Raw genomic sequence first — 20,520 nt, forward strand, 5'->3', positions numbered from 1 at the left:
TACTTTATCGCAACAATTAATATTCCCAACGCTTCCATTATGTTGAGAAACACACTTTTATCACAGTTTTAGCCAACAACCTGGCATTTGTAATATTATTATCCAAATAATTTTTTGCTTTCATATTTCATGATGCTACAGAGTAGAATAGTTTTCTTGAGTTAATGGTTGTTTGTATCACAGAAAACTAATCGAAGTAGATATACATAAGTATTTATATATATAAATGATCGAGGCGAGTTGAAATCCGGGTAACTATCTAAACTCAAATTTACCGCAGGTGATCGCAGAAGAGAGGAACTGTGAAGTTTTTAAAAAGGGGGAGTAGCTCTGCTTCCTAATATGTTGAATGCAGTAAAAACGTCTAAAGTTTTATCAAACAAACTTGCTGAGTATATTCCTTTCAGCATCTCCTCAAATGGTGTGAAAATGGATGAAAGCGAATAATAACCACTCCCATTAAGTAAATACAACAGAGGCATTGAATTCACATCATATATTGAATGGAGGAGCTTCATAGGGCACGTGACTAAATTAGGCGTGGTACAAACCATTTGTGATGGTACAGATTTTCGAACTTCCAGTTGACTTTATACCACATACATACATGATGAAATTCAGAGATAATCTCTCTCCAATAACAGTGCATCATCGTGCCTTAATTAGATATAATCTGGTTAAAAGTTTCCCTAGCTTCTATTTAACTAAAACCAGCTTTAAACTTTGCACCTTATATTGGTCAATATGTGCAGGTGCATTAGTAAGGGTTAGCGCAATCTATCCAGATTTTATCCTAGCAAGAGAACAGTGATTTCGATTCTAATTAAATTTTTAAATAAATTTTGAAATTTTGCTAACGTCATTTTCTCTTCAAGAAGCTGCTCATTTCTCGGAACTGCCGATATCGGACCACTATAACATATAGCTGTCATACAAACAGCGATCGGAATTAAGTTCTTGTATGGAAAACTTTCACATTTGACAATGTATCTTCACAAAAGTTGGCACAGATTATTTTCTAAAATAATAATGTATTATGTGAAGAAATTGTTCACATCGACTTACTATAGCATATAGCTGCCGTACAAACTGAACGATCGGAATCTAGTGCTGGTATGGAAAACTTTCTCATTTGACGTGGTATCTTCACGAAATTTGACATGGATGACTGCTTAAGCTAATAACATAATCTCCGAAAAAATTGTTCAGATCGGATTACTATAGCATATAGCTTCCATACAAACTCGACACATAGTTACTAAAAGAAATGCACCTGTGAAGGGTATATTAGCTTCGGTGCAGCCGAAGTTAACGTTTTTTCTTGTTTCTTATAATACCGATATATTTATTCAATGAAGAAACTAATCATTGTTAAGTTTATATCCGTTGAGTTAATTAGCTCGATTCCAAAATAAATATTACGAACTTTCCAAATATCGTAATGAAACTGAGTGAACCTGTAATATTTTTAATAAGAGACCAAACATGATTTTCATCACTTTACGATTTCTTCGAATAATGAATGTGAAATTCCTTCACAATGTCTTTTAATACAAAATATTGTGACACTTGTATTTTCCCACCTTTGCTCTTTCGAAATTCCTAGAGTACAAAATGTTCGGTTAGACCCAAAATTAGAAATTTTTGCTAACGAGTGCAGAATATACCATACCAGATGCTCAAACACACAGACAGAGCTCTTGAAGTGTAACCCTGGATTTATATACTCTTGCAACCAGTTCTTCTTCTTTTTTACTGGCGTTGAAAACGCTTACGCGGTTATAGCCGAGTTAACAACAGCACGCCAGTCGTTTCTTCTTTTTGTAGTGTGACACCAATTGGAGATTCCAAGTGAAGCAAGGTTCTTCTCCACCTGATCTTCCTCTGCTTCCCCGGCAATAGCTGCGTCGAATACTTTCAGAACTGGAGTTTCGTCCATTCGGACGACGTGACCTGGCCAGCGTAGCTGTCTTTTAATTAGCTGAACTACATACATATGTTAATGTCGTCGTATATCTCATACAGCTCATCGTTCCATCGAATGCGATATTCGCCATAGCCAACGCGTAAAGGACCATAAATCTTTCGCAAAACTTTTCTCTCGAAAATTCGTAACGTCGACTCATCAGATGTTGTAATCGTCCATGCCTCATATAGCAGGACGGGAATAATGAGTGACTTATAGAGTCTACTCATTCCGAAGTAGCACCTTTTGGCAAGAGTTATTCTGCGTTGGATTTGGAATCTAACATTGTTTTTGGGGTTAATACTGGTTCCAGATAGACGCAATTATTTATGACTTCGAAGTTATGATGCCAACAGTAACGTGGGAGCCAAGTCGCCAGTGCGATGACTGTTTGTTTGATGACAGGACACCAGCAGCTACGACTCGAATTATTTTGTCCAGCAGAAGATTAAAGAAGTCACACGATAAGGAGTCGCATCGTATGTAACCTCGTTTAGTATCGAACAGCTCGGAGGAGTCTTTCCCGATCCTGACGGAGCTTTTCAAACTAGTCTCTTGATAAATAGACAGTTACGGATCAACTCCAAATTTTGTTGAATCGTGCTTTCAGTCGGCGGCCATCAGATGTTAGGAAATGGATAAAGTATTTTTTATACGTATGTATGTACGTACTACGTTCTGTGTGTATATAAGTTTGGCATCTGTTTTCGGCTTTAACGATTGGAAGCAATTTGTTGTTGTTTGTCGGTAATTTTGCGGTCGACTCTTGATCAGCATGCAGAAAGTGGCGCATTGTTATTGACATCTGACGGACGCGAGCTGTTGGCTGACTTCCGTCGTCAAACGTCAGTGGGCCATCCGAGCGAGGCAGACACGCCCGCTGGATTTACTCGCTTTGCTGCCACTGTGAGGCCAAAAGTCAAGTGAATTTTTTATGCTGCTAACACAAGCAAATCCCATCCGCTGCATTGGTATTGTGCGATTATGATGGTTATTGTTATAATAACTGTATTTGTTCGTACGGCTTTTTTCGTTTTTTTCTTTCTATTTTAAATTGTTCCACACTTAAGCGGCGTTATCAGAATTTCAATAACCGCAGGCTTTGCTGCCGCTTTCTTTTCACGCGCTCTGCCTTTTGACATTCTCCTCTGTATGTTTGCTTATGGTTATTTTTTTCGTTTTTGTTGTGCAGCTTAAGCCTTGATCGTAAATGATTAAAATACGAGTTAAGTACTTTGAAGCTTGTTAAGGATTCCAGGCAAGTGCGAACCCCAGTGGCGAGTGAAATAGATTGAATTAAACGTGCCGCAATTTTTTTTTTTTGAGGAGGATTTAAGACTTTACTTTTTCACTGTACTTGTATTTGTCATAGCATCCTTGGCGACTCTTATTTGAAGAATTCGTGTACAATAACAAACCTAAGACTGCCTAAGGATACATTATTAGCGAAATCTCCCCCGAAGATATGTGAACTTGGAGACAAATATTTTATGGATGTGAGTTGTCGATGAGGTCTGCTTGTTTGCACTTCAGTAAATTGTTGACATTAACAATCAGGGTAAAACTGAGCGAATTTCAATAAACACCTTAACCGTCTAGCACACATGTACATATGTATGTAAATAATATGTGTGTTATGATATATGTACATATATATGTATATACTTCAGTGGGAATGTATTATGATGCATATGGTATATACATATGTATGATTAAAAGGTACTTTATTCGAAACGAAATTCATATTTTATTTATCAGAGAGTTTACCACCCATCAGGGAATGCAATGAAGAACCACCATTTTATCTTCTTCTACTTTACTGGCTTAGACACCGCTTACGCGATTATAGCCAAATTAACAACAGCGCGCCAGTCGTCTTTTCTTTTCGCTACGTGGCGCCAATTGAAGATTCCAAGCGAAGACAGGTCCTTCTCCACCTGGTCTTTCAAACGGAGTGGACGTCTTCCTCTTCCTCTGCTTCTTCCGGCGGATACTGCATCGAATACTATCAGAGCTGGAGTATTTTCGTCCATTCGGCCAGCGTAGCCACTGTTAAATGTGTTTAATTCGCTGAACTATGTCAATGTCGTCATATATCTCATACAGATCAGCGTTCCATCAAATGCGATATTCGCCGTGGCCAACGCGCAAAGGACCGTAAATCTTTCGCAGAACTTTTCTCTCGAAAACTCGCAACGTCGACTCATCAGTTGTTGTCATCGTTCAAGCGTCTGCACCATATAGGAGGACGGGAATAATGAGTGACTTACAGAGTTAGGTTTTTTGTTCGTCGAGAGAGGACTTTACTTCTCAATTTCCTACTCAGTCCGAAGTAGCAACTGTTGGCAAGAGTTATTCTGCGTTGGATTTCCAAGCTGACATTATTGGTGGTGTTTATACTGGTTCCTAAATATACGAAATTATCTACAACTTCGAAGTTATGACTGTCAACAGTGACGTGAGAGCCAAGTCGAGTGCGACGACTGTTTGTTTGAGAACAGGAGATATTTCGTCTTGCCCTCGTTCATTGCCTGACTCATTTGCTTTCCTTCCTTGTCCAGTCTGGAGAAAGCAGAACTAACGGCGCGGTTGTAAAGGCCAATGATATCAATATATTCGGCATACGCCAGCAGCTGTACACCCTTATAAAAGATTGTACTTGTCAATTCAGTTCTGCAACTCGAATTATTTTCTCCAGCAGAAGACTGAAGAAGTCGCATGATAGGGAGTCGCCTTTTCTAAATCCTCATTTGGTATCGAACGGCTCGGAGAGGTCCTTTCCGATCCTGACGAAGCTTTTAGTGTTGCTCAACGTCAGTTTATACAGCCGTATTAGTTTTGCGGGGATACCAAATTCAGACATTTCGGCATAAAAACAGCTCCTTTCCGTGCTGTCGAAAGCAGCTTTGATGAAGAGGTGGTGAGTGTCGATTCTCCTTTCTCGGGTCTTTTCCAAGACTTGGCACATGGTGAAGTTGTTGATAACTGATAAAACCCAATTAATTTGTTGACAGTGAGCTTTAATCTCTGACACAATTCGCTCAATAGAAGCATATACGCGATGTTGAGGAGGCTTATCCCCCGGTAGTTGGCTCATATTGTGAGATCTCACTTTTTGTGGAGCACACTTGAATTCCTATCATTGGGCATGCTTCCGTTCGACCATATTTTACAAAGAAGCTGATACATGCTCCTTATCAGTTCTTCGCCGCCGTGTTTGAATAGCTCGGCCGGCAATCCATCGGCCCACACTGCTTTGTTGTTCTTCAGACGGGTAATTGCTATTCGAACTTCTTCATGCTCCATCGCCACCGATTGGGGAATCGGGTTCGTCTTCTTCTGGCGTTATACTTTCACTGCCATTCAGTATGCTGGAGAAGTGTTCCCTGCATAATTTTAGTATGCTCTGGGCATCGGTCACTGGATCTGGGGTTTCTACAAGAGTATCCTCCTGTCTTGAAACCTTCTGTTCGAGCCATATCTCAGTCTGTCTGCAAATGTGTCCCGCTTCCCTCCTTAACTCTCGGTATCTATCTGTTCTTTTGCATTTTCCAAAAACTAATGGTTTCGGTTGCAGCTGTACGTAATGCCGTTCCACAATTCACTTATACCGAGTTGCTGACGAGTGCTCTCAGAGAGCAGGAGTGCAAGTCGAGTAGAAAATCGTTCGGCTGTCTATTGTGATTGCATCTTCTCAACGTCGAACCTTCCTTTTGTTTGTTGACGTGCGTTTTTTGCTGCACAGAGGCGGGTGCGAATCTTGGCTGCAACAAGATAGTGGTCTGAGTCGATCTTAGGACCTCGGAGCGTACGCACATCTAAAACACTGGAGACGTGCCTTCCGTCTATCACAACATGATCGATCTGGTTGATGGTTTTTCCATCCGGAGACAGCCAGGTGGCTTTATGAACTTTCTTATGCTGGAATCTGGTACTAAAGATAACCAGCCACGGTGAAATCGATCATCCTCAACCCATTTGGGGATGTTTCATCGTGGAGGCTGAATTTACCGACCGTAGTGCCAAAGATACCTTTTTTACTCACCCTGGCGTTAAAGTCGTCAAGCAGGATTTTGATATCGTGGCGGGGGCAGCTCTCATAGGCCAGGGTGAAATCGATCATCCTCAACCCATGTGGGGATGTTTCATCGTGGAGGCTGAATTTACCGACCGTAGTGCCAAAGTTACCTTCTTTGCCCACCCTGGAATTAAAGTCTCTCTCCCACACTATAGTGAATGACACAAGGACCTACTCGCCTCGGTCCTTGTTCCGTCCATCGCTGCTTGAGCCATATGTAAAACAATCATTTCTGGACACTCCCAAGAGAATGGCGATCAGAGAACTTCCTCACTTGCGTGAACTTCTACACATGGCTCCATCCTCCACCATTTTATAATAACACAAAAAAGATATTGTTTTTGAGGTTACCAAAGTAAAATAAAATTCTGGAATTATCTGAAGGACTTAATCAAAATCACACCTTGATATTATCTAACGCTATATGCAAAGGACGCAATCAGAATCAATCATCAAATTGTAAACAAAAACTTAGCTATTGTTACGTAGGTTGCCTTTTATATTTCGGAATTAGGAAACAATAGGGCTACAATCTGGAAACACACAAAAGTAAGTAAAGTAAAGTAAAGTTTGACATTTTTGATTATATACTACATACTCAGAACGTTTTGACATACGAGCGCTATATGTGTTGTTTACAGTAACTTGAAATATTCATCTTAGTCAAAAAATAGATTACGCGCAATTATTTTTTACAACTTTCAATGCCGATTAACTTTTCAACAGTAAATAGATGAACTTAATAGAATTTTTGACAATGAAGCTCCATCCGCTCGGTGTTTAATGATGTTATATTGAATTCAATCGAGGTCGTAAGTAACTCTAAGATGAATTTCTAGAAGGTCATCCAAAATCAGTTGTTGTTCCGGAAACTATTGAAGCTGTGCTCAAACTGATACTGCAAGATAGTCATGTGACCTATCGTGAGATTGAGACAACTTAGGTCATTAGTGGAACTAGCATACATTCTATATTGCCTGTAAAAAACGTTGGATCACACACAATTTATCAAACGCTCAAAAAAAGCTCGTGTCGATTGGTCGAGAGAAATGTTAAAAATAAATACTATAGCGGTGGTTCGAAACACTTCTATGCAGTGATCGGCATCGGCCAAGAAAATCGGAAAATAGGCTAAGGTCCGGACAAAAAAAGATGATGCCGACGACTTTTGTACTTTTTTTCTTACCTTAACTCAAGACATTGTCGAGACAGTTCCTATTGCGAACCTTTTACCAAAAAATGGTTTAACCTTTCAGATATATGTGCATATTATTGATATCGGAAAAGAATTATCCCTAGCTTTGCTCTTTGCAAGTTGCAAGAGTATAAAATTTTCAGTTGCATCGGAACTTATCCCTTTCTTACTTGTTCATTATAATTTGTATGAAGTGCCTACCCATCTTGATCAGTTCAATGTTTGTGTTCGCTTATTAACGATGGAGTAGGGAGCTAAACAAAATCGTACTCCGGAGATTGCTTCACATAAATGTGGAAAAAACACAACTGAAATTTATGAGCTCCTCAAAAAACTAGGTTTTGGAGAACTCTTGTTTACCGCACTATTGATCGCTTTTCCCAAACATCTACAGTAGCTGACAGAAATAAAAGTAGTCGTCCACGCGTGTTTGAACTGTTCGCAAACGCATCCTTTGAAATCCCTCTATAAAATAAACAATTATGTCAAGAGAAGCACATATGTACAACTGTGTTCGAAATAATAGCATTGGTTTGTGAATATTAGCAGTGGACCTTAATCCAATTGAGAATCTTTGGACAGAGGTCGAAGAAGCTATAGGGAAAGATAATTCGTCAAATACAAAACAATTATGGAGTGCTGTGAAGAAGGCGTGGAAGGCCATTCCTCTCGAGAAATGTAAGCGTTTGGTGGACTCCATGCCTAGGAGATGGCCAGCTGTGTTATCCAACAACGGTCATTCGACGAAATACTAATTGTTTAAACTTTATTTTAAATTATTATAATGAATTAATTGATTTTTGATATAAAATCCCCGATCTTCTTCTTCTTAATTGGTGTAGACACCGCTTACGCGATTATAGCCAAATTGACAACAGCGCGCCAGTCGTTTCTTCTTTTCGCTACGTGGCGCCAATTGGATATTCCAAGCGCAGCCAGGCCTTTCTCCACCTGATCGGAATGGAGGTCTTCCACTTCCTCTGCTTCCCCCGACGGGTACGGCGTCGAATACTTTCAGAGCTGGAGTGGACAACATGACCTAGCCAGCGTAGCCGCTGTCTTTTAATTCGCTGAACTATGTCAATGTCGTCATATATCTCATACAGCTCATCGTTCCATCATGCAATATTCGCCGTGGCCAACGCGCAAAGGACCGTAAATCTTTCGCAGAACTTTTCTCTCGAAAACTCGCAATGTCAACTCATCAGTTGTTGTCATCGCCCAAGCCTCTGCACCATATAGGAGGACGAAAATAATGAGTGACTTATAGAGTTTGTTTTTTGTTCGTGAAGAGAGGACTTTACTTCTCAATTGCCTACTCAGTCCGAAGTAGCACCTGCTGACAAGAGTTATCCTGCATTGGATTTCCAGGCTGACATTGTTGGTGGTGTTAATACTGGTTCCCAAATATACGAAATTATCTACAACTTCAAAGTTATGACTGTCAACAGTGACGTGAGTGCCAATATCCTCAATACTGCTATTATTAACCACAGCTGAAATTTTCATTTACAAACTTTTTTATTTATTTAAAGAAGAACTTTATCTTATTCTTTTAAGAAATAATATTTCTTTTAAACTTGAATATGAGCGAATTAAATACAATAATAATAACTCGTAATAAAAATCAATTACACGATTTTTTGCTTCATTTGAATTCTTGGTTAAGCCACTGCTGTTATTTCGAACACAGTTGTAGTTAAGTATATCGACCAGATCAGTGTTAAAACTTTTTCGTATTAAAGCCTACTGTCGGTTTTCAAACATTTTATAACCAAACTAAAGCAATCGTTTGATTACCTTAAAAAAGGTAACAATAATTAAATAAAACCACCTTTATTCGAAAATATTTTGGAGCTTAATTTTATAATGACCTGACCTTCAAACAGAACTTATAATAGGACTTAGTATGTATAGTATTTTTTATCGGTTAGTTTATGTATTATGTGCGTTAACAAAAAAAAAATCAACTTGGAAAATAAAGAAACCTTTAATGTACATACATAAACTTATATTTAGTATCATATGAATATTGAATTGCATACATAGGTATGTGCAGAAAAGTACATACATACGTACGTATATTTATATTTATAACGTTATAAAGTCGTTCAGAATGCACGTGCCTTCAAAATCTTCTCTGCAGCCGACGTTCCAAAACAGCTGTGTACCAATATTCACGACAAGCTGCTTTAAAAATGGTTTTTAATGAAAAGTACTCTAAAAAAAATTCATTTTTAAACACATTTTTGATCGAAGTGAAGAAAAAGCAAGGAAGAAGATTATTAAAATAAACAAGTGGTTGGAAATGCGGAGGATATCAAAATATATTTCAGCTCGAGCGTAAAGTACCGAAGTAGGAGTGACTGAAAGTTTGCGCGCAACAAACACTTAGTTAGCTTTGTGAGCTACGTAAAATTTCATGGCGCCAAAGTGGTAAGTTACCCTTTAATCAAATTCTATTTATTTACACCGAATGTACAAGTGTGCCATCTCCTCTTCCCTCTATCTACTACATTGAAAGCATTGGTGCTGGCATCGGGAACAGTAACGTCAAACATTATAACAATAACAACTATGCTTCAGTAGATCTTTTTAAATACGTATAAAAGTTATACACCCTGAAGGAAATTTTAAAATTGAAACTAATTGAATAATTTTCATTAATTTTTAAATTGTATTGTTTAGAAGTGGTCAATGTGAAAGTGAACAATGCACTTAATTATGTGAATATTAAGTCGCTATTTAACATAGTAACATATGTATATACTTATGTATATATGTATGTATATACTTTTTAGGTTTTATAATAAGTTTAATTTATTTGTATCTTCTATACATCTAAATTATTTTTCGTAGCTCAAATCAAGTGAACCAGTGAACCAAAGAAACAGAGTGTGCCATCTTTTTTATAGTTATGTAAACATAGCTTTGACTTTTAATTACCAATTAATCAAATATATTTGGGAAAACCCAATTAAATACAACTCATTAATCACCTAAATATCAAAAAACAAGAAAAAATTTAATTTCGGTTGCAACGCAGCTAGAATACCCTATACAAAAAAAAATGTTTCTGTACAAGAACTTCATTTTTGTCAGTGAGTTTTTATGACAGCTATGTATATGCTATAGACACACACCATCTCTTCGTTAATTTCAAAGCTGCTTTCGACAGCACGAAAAGGAGCTGCCTTTATGGCGCGATGTCTGAATTTGGTATCCCCGCAAAACTAATACGGCTGTGTAAACTGACGTTGAGCAACACCAAAAGCGCCGTTAGGATCGGGAGGGTTTCAGACAAGGCGACTCCCTATCGTGCGACTTATTCAATCTGCTGCTGGAGAAAATAATTCTTGCTGCAGTACTTAATCAAACAGGTACAATCTTTTGTAAGAGTGTACAGCTGCTGTCGTATGCCGATAATATTGATAGCATCGGCCTTAACACCCACGCTGTTAGTTCTACTTTCTCCAGACTAGACAAGGAAGCAAAGTAAATGGGTCTGGCAGTGAACGAGGGCAAGACGAAATATCTCCTGTCATCAAACAAACAGTCGTCGCACTCGAGCTCTGAAAGTATTCGACGCAGTACCCGCCGCGGAAAGCAGTGGAAGAGGAAGACCTCCACTCCGTTGGAAGGGCCAGGTGGAGAAAGGCCTGGCTGCGCTTGGAATATCCAATTGGCACCTCGTAGTGGTCAATAATACTTCGGCAATCATTGGAGCTTTGATGAGCTCAAGGAAAACATTTTCTCCGAATCGTTATACCCGAGCTGGTCAAAAGAGTAATGGAAATGCAACATAAATTTTCTGTAGCCAACAAAGTCCATTCCACTCTAGGTTTCGTATCGTCCAACAAGCTGTTAAACATTTTTCCAAGCTGGCATCATCGTCACAGTCATCTCCACCTTCATCCCCAACAGTGCCTTTCAAATGACTCTTACAGTGAGAAAGGGCCACAAAATATCGTCACAATTTTATGTATGTATGTATGTATTTACTTATAATACAAATGCATATGTACACATATACCAATGCACTTCAGCGCATACATACATACAAATATTTACATTTTTGTAAATATGCGTTATATGGTATATGTATGTATATTCGCGCAAGCTTTTGAATAAACATACTCACTTATGAATAAACTTATTTTACCACTAATGTGTTAAGTTACTTAGACATACATACATACATACATAAGACGGATTTACCCATATTTAAACATATTTACGGCATACCGTGGATTGATTACACTACTCAACAATGCTGAGGAAAAAATTTGCCAAAAAAAATGTGCTACTAGGTCGGTGTCGTATTTGAGGTGTCCAGACTACGAATTTGACCTCGAACATTTTCCAACACGTACATTTTAGAAAATTGTGGTGGTTTGATTCCTACACCACTTTACTACAGCACAAAAAATCTTATATGTGTTTACTACCATTTTAGACTTAACAACCCAAAGTAGCCAGAAAAAACCTCTAACATCACAGTTGCAAAATGGCAGTAAACTAGTGTTATTTGCAAAAGTATGTAGGCTAAATAAAACTGCTTCCAAACGACTCCATCGTACAATAATATTAAGATATTAACAATAACTGATAAAGTTGTATCAAAAAAAAATTGAAGACAATTATTCTTCAACGTACTGACAAACGATTTTCAATTAAAAAAGGCGAAATACCATCTTCTATGAAGGAGATCCATAATTTATCAGAAATTAAAACAAATACAGAAACACCATTAACTTCCACATAGAATACAAGAATAAAAAGATCTTTATCTTGATTTTGATCGATTAGTTTGTATGGCAGCCATATCCTGTAAAATTCCGATATCAGCGGTCGAGACAAATCAGCAACTTCAATCCCTTTACGCTTTTGTGCTGAATAGCTTTAATTCCTACGTGACAACTTTAGTCAACGCAATGGGCGGGATGCACGTTTTTCCCAAGAGAAGTTGAAATCATCTTGCATTAATCTACACAAAGTTCTGTTATAACTTCGTATAATTTGCTGAAGTGTCCGAAGAAATATTTCTGAGTTCGAACTATGTATATCGATTATATCTTTAAAGCTACCTCATTCGAATATGTAATTCTGTCAGAATTCACATAAGTATGTATGTAGAAACATAGACTTACTTTCATTTTTTCGCTTTTTATCTTTGAAACAAACTTTTACAAAATATTTGTACCACATTCGAGCGCTTCTTGGAGATTTGATTCATTTATACGCTGACAAATGCTCGGCAAACATAGATACAAACAAACATATCATATGTTTATATACATACATATATGTATGTACATTCATGCATGGATAAATGCGTAAATATTTATTGCTTCTCTAATTGTTTTGAGTTTTTATGGATTCAAGCAAAATTAAATGGAAGCCTTCAAAGTACGACATAATCAAAGACTTTCTTTTATTACACATTCTTGTGTTTAAGACTACTCGTACACGCATATACAAGTAGTATGCATGTGCACTTTAGTTGTACATAACTACATACATCCATATGTATATGAGTATATACTGGGAACTTGACATTTTTACATTTAAAGTTTTTTTATTTCTCTCTCTATGAACTTATTATCACTCATTATTTAAGGATCACTTTAAGTGTCGTGATTCATGAATAGTGTAACTCCAGTTAGTAAAATTTACTAACCATATAATTTTCATTGCTTATTATTGCGAAGTTTATAATTCACATATTTTGGATTAAAAAATATATTTCAAAGCTTAAAATCGGATTTTGTTTTAATACCAAAATAAAGCACATAAATTTTAACCCCGATTTTGTTGTTTTTTAATCCCAAAATAATTTTGATCAAACATCTGAGATCAAAGATGAAAATTTAATTCCTATTACAACGGTTTCGAATTGAGAATTAAAATATTATTTGTTAATTTAATTGTACAAATTTTAAATCGAAAACTTAATTTTTAATATCAAACATGTTGGATTAAAAATTTAAATACTTTTAATTTAAAATAGATAAGAATTAAGAAAAAAATATATTTTTCATATTAAAAGAGAGAATGAAAAGAAAACCAAAACACTAAAAGATGATTTAATTTTAAAAATAACAACAATTTAATATACAAGTAAATGATAAATCGCACATAACAGTTGATACATGTTCTGACCTATTTTCTGATCACCCCTGATCACTCTCCTGTACTACTAAAGTTATGTGAACAACCCATATTCGTTAATCCAAAAGTGGGTCTAACTTCTTATAAAACGAATTGGCTAAAATATAAAAAAGACGTGAGTAGCCATATTAATATTCAGTACAAAATAAATACAGGAAGAGATATTGACGAAAACATAAGAGAATTCAATGATATAATAACTAATGCAGCTGGCTTAGCAACACCAAACAAAAGCTATAAGCCGCTTGGTTTCAGAAAAATTACTAATGCTGAAATAGAAAGGCTTGTAAATGAAAAAAGGTGTGCAAGACGAGAATGACAGATATATCGCTCCCCTTTCACTCAGCTGCAATTGAAATCTCCTATACGTAGTATATGAAGTATAGGAAGAATTCAACACTGAAATGTATGTAAAGAAGTTGTGTCAAAATTCAAGCAAGCGAAATTACCTTTGGAAAGCCCAAAAGTCCATGAAGCCACCAATTGACTCTAACAAGCCTATAAGAGACTTGGGTAGAAATTGGGCTCGAAGCGACGAGGAAAAAGCTAATTATTTTGCAACTCACCTAGAAAAGGTATTTCAACCTAATTGTCCAAAGAACAACTTTAAGCTGTCCAGCTTACCCAACACAGCTAACGAGTCACTTGCGTCTTTTAAGGCTTCACCTTCTGAAATTATTAGAATCATAAAAGAACTTAGCCCAAAAAAGTCACCAGGATATGTTAATATTACCCTAAAAATGCTAATTGAGTTACCAAATATTGCTGTAGAGGTACTCTCTTTGCTTTTCAATGCAATTCTGAGTCTCGGATATTATCCAATTTCATGGAAAAAGTCGCATATTATTTTGATAGACAAGTCTGGGAAAGACTTAACACAGCCGCCTTCATACAGACCAATCAGTCTTCTACCTTGTCTTTCTAAAGTATTTAAAAAGTATTACTATCAAAGATGTCTCCTTTTTTCTACGAAAATAATACAACACCAACGCATCAATTCGGATTTCGTGAAAAACATAGCACGATAGAGCAAGTAAATAGAATAACTAACGAGATAAGAAAAGCATTTGAGCACAGAGAGTACTGTTCAGCTATATAGACGTGGCTCAGGCATTTGATAAGGTGTGGCTTGAAGGCCTTTTATATAAGATTAAAAAACATTCTACCTTTAGAATTGTATAAAACATTGGAGTCATATTTAAAAAATAGTCAATTTATGGTAAAAGTGGAAGATTTCATATCTGATGAACAACAGATAAGGGCTGGTGGGCAGTGTTTTAGGCCCAATTCTATAGATAATATATACAGCAGATCTTCCAACAGCTAATAATATATTGACTTCAACTCTGGCGGACGACACAGCTATAGTGAACCGTAACAAATGCCACATTATAGCATCAAAAATATTAGCGGAGCACTTAAGTTCTGTCGAAGAACGGCTAGCCAACTGGCGTATAAATGTGAATGAACAAAAGTGTAAGCATGTTGGTATTCACCTAGATAGAAGACTTACGTGGAGAAAACACAAAGCGAGTAAAATAACTTGCATGAAGATAAGAGCTGCAAATTTAAATTGGTTGTTAAATAAAAACTCCAAACTTAGCCTAGACAACAAAGTACTTTTATACATATAATGCGGTCATAAAACCGATTTGGATGCATGGCATTCAACTGTGGGGTACGACCTGTGCAACTAATATTGATATAATCAAATCAAAATTGCTTAGAACAATCACGTGTTCATCGTGGTACATGTGTAATGAAAATATCCATAAAGATCTTGGTATTGCCATGGTAAAGAATTAAATATATATCTAAACTCCGAGATCACCCAAAACGCTTTGGCTAATATTGCTTGTCAAAAAAGTCATGCGGTATTTTCGCTAGTTGGCGCTGAAAGCGCGTAGTTCTAGTTTTATTCATTGCATCGGGTCATGCTATACCTTTTTGGAAAGCTCATTTACGCGCTAACACGTGTTTGTTGATTGTCGTTTCTTTTAAGTCGTTCGTGAGTTATAGCGTCGCAAACATGGAGCAAAATAAAGAGAAAATTATGCATATTTTACAGTACTACTACAATAAAGGCAAAAATGCATCTCAAGCCGCCAATAAAATTTGTGCAGTTTATGGACCCGATACAGTTTCCATTTCCACTGCACAAGGATGGTTTCAACGTTTTCGTTCTAGTGTAGAGGTGGTCGAAGATGCGCCACGCTCCGGAAGGCCTGTCGTCGAAAATTGCGATAAAATCGCTGAATTGGTCAAAAGAGACCGGCATAGTAGCAGCCGTAGCATCGGTGAAGAGCTGGGTATGAGCCATCAAAAATTCATTTCAATTTCAATAAAAAAAAATCAATAAAAATACCGCAAGACTTTTTTGACAACCATTACTTTGGTACATTCCCGCGATCAAACACGCTTACAAGAAGAGGTATGCCTGCGTACTAAAGAGCAACATATCACCAAAACAGCTCAGTTACTTGCTTGAGTTTGTCTAGTTTTTAAATAGATTTAAGATTTTCCTACTTTTTGTTAGGCTTTTAATATAAAAAGCAGATTCAATAAATAAAGAAATATTACAAAAACAAAATAATATATAAATAGTAAAATAGCTAATGAATGTTGATATTTTTCATAGACAAACTTTTTTTCAAAAGCTAATCAAAATAGTTGAACACGGAATTAAATATTCTTTCATTCCGTTATTTAGGAATATTTTTTTCATTCGGATAAAAAAACAAGTAAGGAAAATCTAAGAGCAACGGGCCATTTTATACTCTTACAATTTCAGGAATCAAAGTCAGGGAAATACTATACTTTAAAATGCAAAACGTCAATCAGAGGATCGGAATCCAAGCAATACACTGACCGAAGTATTTTAGAAAAACGAAAATAGCGATCCTCACATACCATCACCAATCATATGGAGTTAAGTTAGCCGGATGTTCGAAAATCCTGATATTAGTTATATAAGGGCTAGGTAAAGTTTTCGCTCAATTTTATCTATTTTAGGCTCAAAGATACACTGCTACCACTAAAACACACTCATTTCCACTGAGATAGCTCAAATATTGGCCAAGTAGAAAGTCACTCGGAAGTTCGAAAATCTTAATATTACGTAGATATATGGGGGTTAAGGAAAGTATTGACCCACTTCAACCTATTTTTGATACACAAGGTTTCTATTGTCAAGAAAGGATTCTTTCTGAATACATTGAAAGATATTTTCGATCAAAAGCCAACTATAGATACTGGGGCCCCCATATTCGGTACCTCGGTACTTGAACTATTTTAGTTGGATTTAGGAAGTTTTTGGCCATAAGGTGTCTTACTTTAAAGCAATTATTCCGTTAAATGTAATAATTATTTCTCGATTTGTGCGCTGAAAGTGCTATATGAGAAATAGGCGTGGTTCTGGTCCGATTTCGACCATTTTCGCACTGAGACATAAGAATATGAGAAGAATGATTATCTTCCGATTTCATACATTTTCACAATGCCGGTAGAAGTTCTTATAATATTTGTGCCGGACGGTTATTTGGTTATTGTAGCTTTATTCGTTATTATAGCTTTCTTAGTTTAGAAGATATGTTCATTTAACTTATTAGAGGGTGGGGCCACGCCCACTTTTTCATACAGTTTCATCAAGATGTCTCAAGACAGACAGTCACCCGGATTTCATCTCGACTTGTCATCCTAATCATTTATATGTATATATTTAACCTTATATCTATCTCGATTAGTTTTCAATTATACATACTACCATTAGGTGAATACAACTATTATACTCTGTAGCAACATGTTGCAAAAGTATAAAAATGTTAATTCAATTTCTTTTTTAGTGTATTATTTGTAACCCTGCTTGCTAACCAATACCCAATTTTGAATTGATTGACAAAAATTGTGTCGTTGCCATTTTATCGCTATATGTGACCTGGTCTACGAAAAGGAAAAAGGGAGCTAACGTGCGAAAACTAGTTTTCTGGGAAACAGCTGTTAAAAATCTCATCTTCCAACCGAATCAACTAAAAAGTGAAAATTGATTTTTTGACACCTAAGCCCCCTTTCCGTAGACCAGGTCACATATAGTGCAATACTAACTAATTGTTTTGTAATACTGTTGAAAGTTTGGACTAACGAATTTTATTACATTGCAACGTGCTGCGATTTTTGAAGAATACTTTAATGTTCGAAGCAATGATTTTAAACTTTGAATTTCGCTTTTTTAGGTTTGTATTTAAAATGTGAATCCTACCACACTTAAATGGTTTAAAAGCGTTTCAAATTATTGTCATTATTCCATTGCAACCAGCTGAGTTCCGAGTGTTGCATCGCACAGCTGCCACTTAAAATTTGTGCTATTAAAGAAGCAAATATGTAAATTGAAACAAGTAGTTACGACAGTCGCAATCAATTAATTCGGAAATTGTTTTTTATTTGTTGAACTGCAAATTTAACGTAAAAACGATATGCAAGCTCACAACTCAATACTATTCCAATAGTTCTACATTCAGTGTTGAAAAACTTAAAGCGCACGAAGAAAAGATTTCGGTCATTCGAAATCTTATCAATATCACTACGGTTCAAATATTTACTATATTGGCGTGTCTCTAATAAACTCTATAAAATGAGAATTGTATTAAAGACATTAAGCCAACATGTTATGTATAGTATGTTTATGATACATTAATTTGGTGCTAAAGATTAATGAAGTCGGTCCATACGTTCCTCTAATTGCTGTAACTATTTAAAATAATACCGTAAATTATATATATGTATGTAACTAAATATGTAAATTAGTATTGTCTTTATAACGTAGTAATATGTAAGTTTGTCAAATTAATGCGGGTTATGGTGATATCGTAAGCTGAATAAGCCAGAGTGGCCTCAACCAATGTCGGCAGCTCACCACACGCAATTTTGTCATGTAAAAATATTTTCCATGCCAATTTGTACATGCTAGAATATTTTATTCCAGCACCGAGGCGGCAATAAATAAAAATTAAATAAAGTAGTCGTTAGATTTAATTAGGTTTCAAGTGTCCCTTGTCTTTGTTTAAAATTAAATAATCTCTGACCCTATAACGAGGCGTCACATATTATGAACGCAAATTCTAACGCTACGAGTAAGTATTTTAGCGGATGTGCATAAATGCGGTTGTTATATAATTTACTTTTTACTAATCTAACCTTTTTGGATATTTATTTTAGCTTTAAGTCCGCTGAAGTAGAGAAAGTTGCTGAATATTTTACAAATAGACTGACATTTTCAGTAAAAATTTAGGTAAAGGTACTGCGTCATCATCCCCGATGTAAGGCGCTCTGAAAAGTCATAGTCCAACTTTGGCCATGTTTAGCTGACAAGTGCCTCAATTTGTTGCCACTATTTGTAACAAGTTTCATTCCGATATGTTCAATGGTGCTTGATTTCGATATTGTATAGTGAGAGTTTCAAATCAAAACCAGCATTAGGATACTAAGATACTGTTATGCACCAAAAATTTGCTAAAGTTTATTTAACATTAGTTATATATAAGATACGTAAATTAAATCCATTAGAGTGAGATCATGCCTAATTTTTAAAGTACTAAACTACAGATAATCTCCCTAACTCTAATTATCTGTTAAAATTTTCGTTATGTATCTAATTCAGTATTCTTTAACTTAATTAATGGCTTAGTTATCGGACTTTTTATACCCTGAACAGGGTATATTAAGTTTGCCACGAAGTTTGTAACACCCAGAAGAAAGCGTTGGAGACCCTATAAAGTATATTTATATTTAAATGATCAGTATGCTGAGCTGTCTGTCTGTATATATGTATACTGTCCCTCAGTTTTAAAGGTATCGATATATATTGAAATTTTGCAAACGTCATTTTCTTTTCAAGAAGCTGCTTATTTCTCGAAAATGCCGATATCGGGCCACTATTACATATAGCTGCCATACAAACTGAACGATCGTAATCAAGTTCTTGTATGGAAAACTTTCACATTTGACAATGTATCTTCACAAAAGTTGGCACTGGTTATTTTCTAAGGCAACAATGTAATCTCTGTAGAAATTGTTCATCCATCGGGATCAAGGGCTTGTATGGAAACTTTCGCAATTGACGTGGTATCTTCCCGAAATTTGATAAACTACAAACCATTTCGACTTAGAAAACCAAATATCCGGTGACCTGTCGTTTAATTTTGTCCATATGGTAAAAAAAAATAAATTCTGGATTAACGGCTCAACTACAAACGAAAAATTAATTACTACAATCCTCGGTGCGCCAAGCTGCTTCGAGTATGCACAGAAATTTTGCAATCGGTTAAAGTGGGGTGCCAACTTCACACAGCTCAAGATATCGCTTTAATCTTCAAAAGAATTGTTAAGGTCGGACTGCCATACAAACATCAAAATCAAGTTCATATATGGGCAACTTTGGCTAAATGTCAACACAAAATTTGACACGAATTAATGTAAGGTAATTTATGTCGCATAAATATGTATTATAGAAATATAAATATATATTATATATGCTCTATGTTTTTATAAACCATACTGTAAATATATGTATGATATACATATATGTAATAATATATAAATATTATAACTTTTTTTCCATTAAGTTTATGTTAATAATAAATCTTCTTAAAATTTGAAATAACTGTAAACGTCTAAAAGATCATTTTTCTTTATTAAATAACCTTAATGTTTCTAGCAAACAACCTAGCTAAAAATAACTATTAAAATGTTTTCCTTTGGATGAAAACCACTGGCCGGTTAAGTCTTTAGATTTACTTACAGACATAGTTATTAAAAGAAATGCACCTGTGAAGGGTATATTAGCTTCGGTGCAGCCCAAGTTAAAGTTTTTTCTTGTTAATTTTTCATTTAAGGGGTAGAAATCATGGCGACGAGGACACGACGTGTTTTCCCTCTACGTCAATGACACATAACTCAATGTATTTTTTTTGTTATTAATTTGGTGTACTATTCAAATATAAATAAACAAATGCTAAAAAAATCGATAGTAAAAATATCAAATGGTTTTTTATCAATTGCCAAAAAAGCTTGAAATTCAGGCCTTTAGACTAGAAATTGTTCTATGAGGGCGTGGTA

General features: G+C 35.9%; 1 protein-coding gene across 5 annotated transcripts in view; it reads left to right on the forward strand.

The window, feature by feature from the left end:
• The window catches only part of LOC120768984, a 106,645-nt gene that overhangs the window by 49,568 nt on the left and 36,557 nt on the right, over positions 1–20,520 (forward strand). The window contains exon 1 of one of the 5 annotated variants that reach the window (XM_040095808.1): positions 9,570–9,675. The exons of the other annotated variants lie outside the window; for them this stretch is intronic. The gene's annotated coding sequence lies outside the window, so the exon portion shown is untranslated. Of the gene's footprint in view, positions 1–9,569; positions 9,676–20,520 lie in introns of those variants that run through there. 5 annotated transcript variants of the gene reach the window in all.

Source organism: Bactrocera tryoni, chromosome 2 (assembly GCF_016617805.1).
Source record: "Bactrocera tryoni isolate S06 chromosome 2, CSIRO_BtryS06_freeze2, whole genome shotgun sequence".
Classification (NCBI taxonomy): domain Eukaryota; kingdom Metazoa; phylum Arthropoda; class Insecta; order Diptera; family Tephritidae; genus Bactrocera; species Bactrocera tryoni.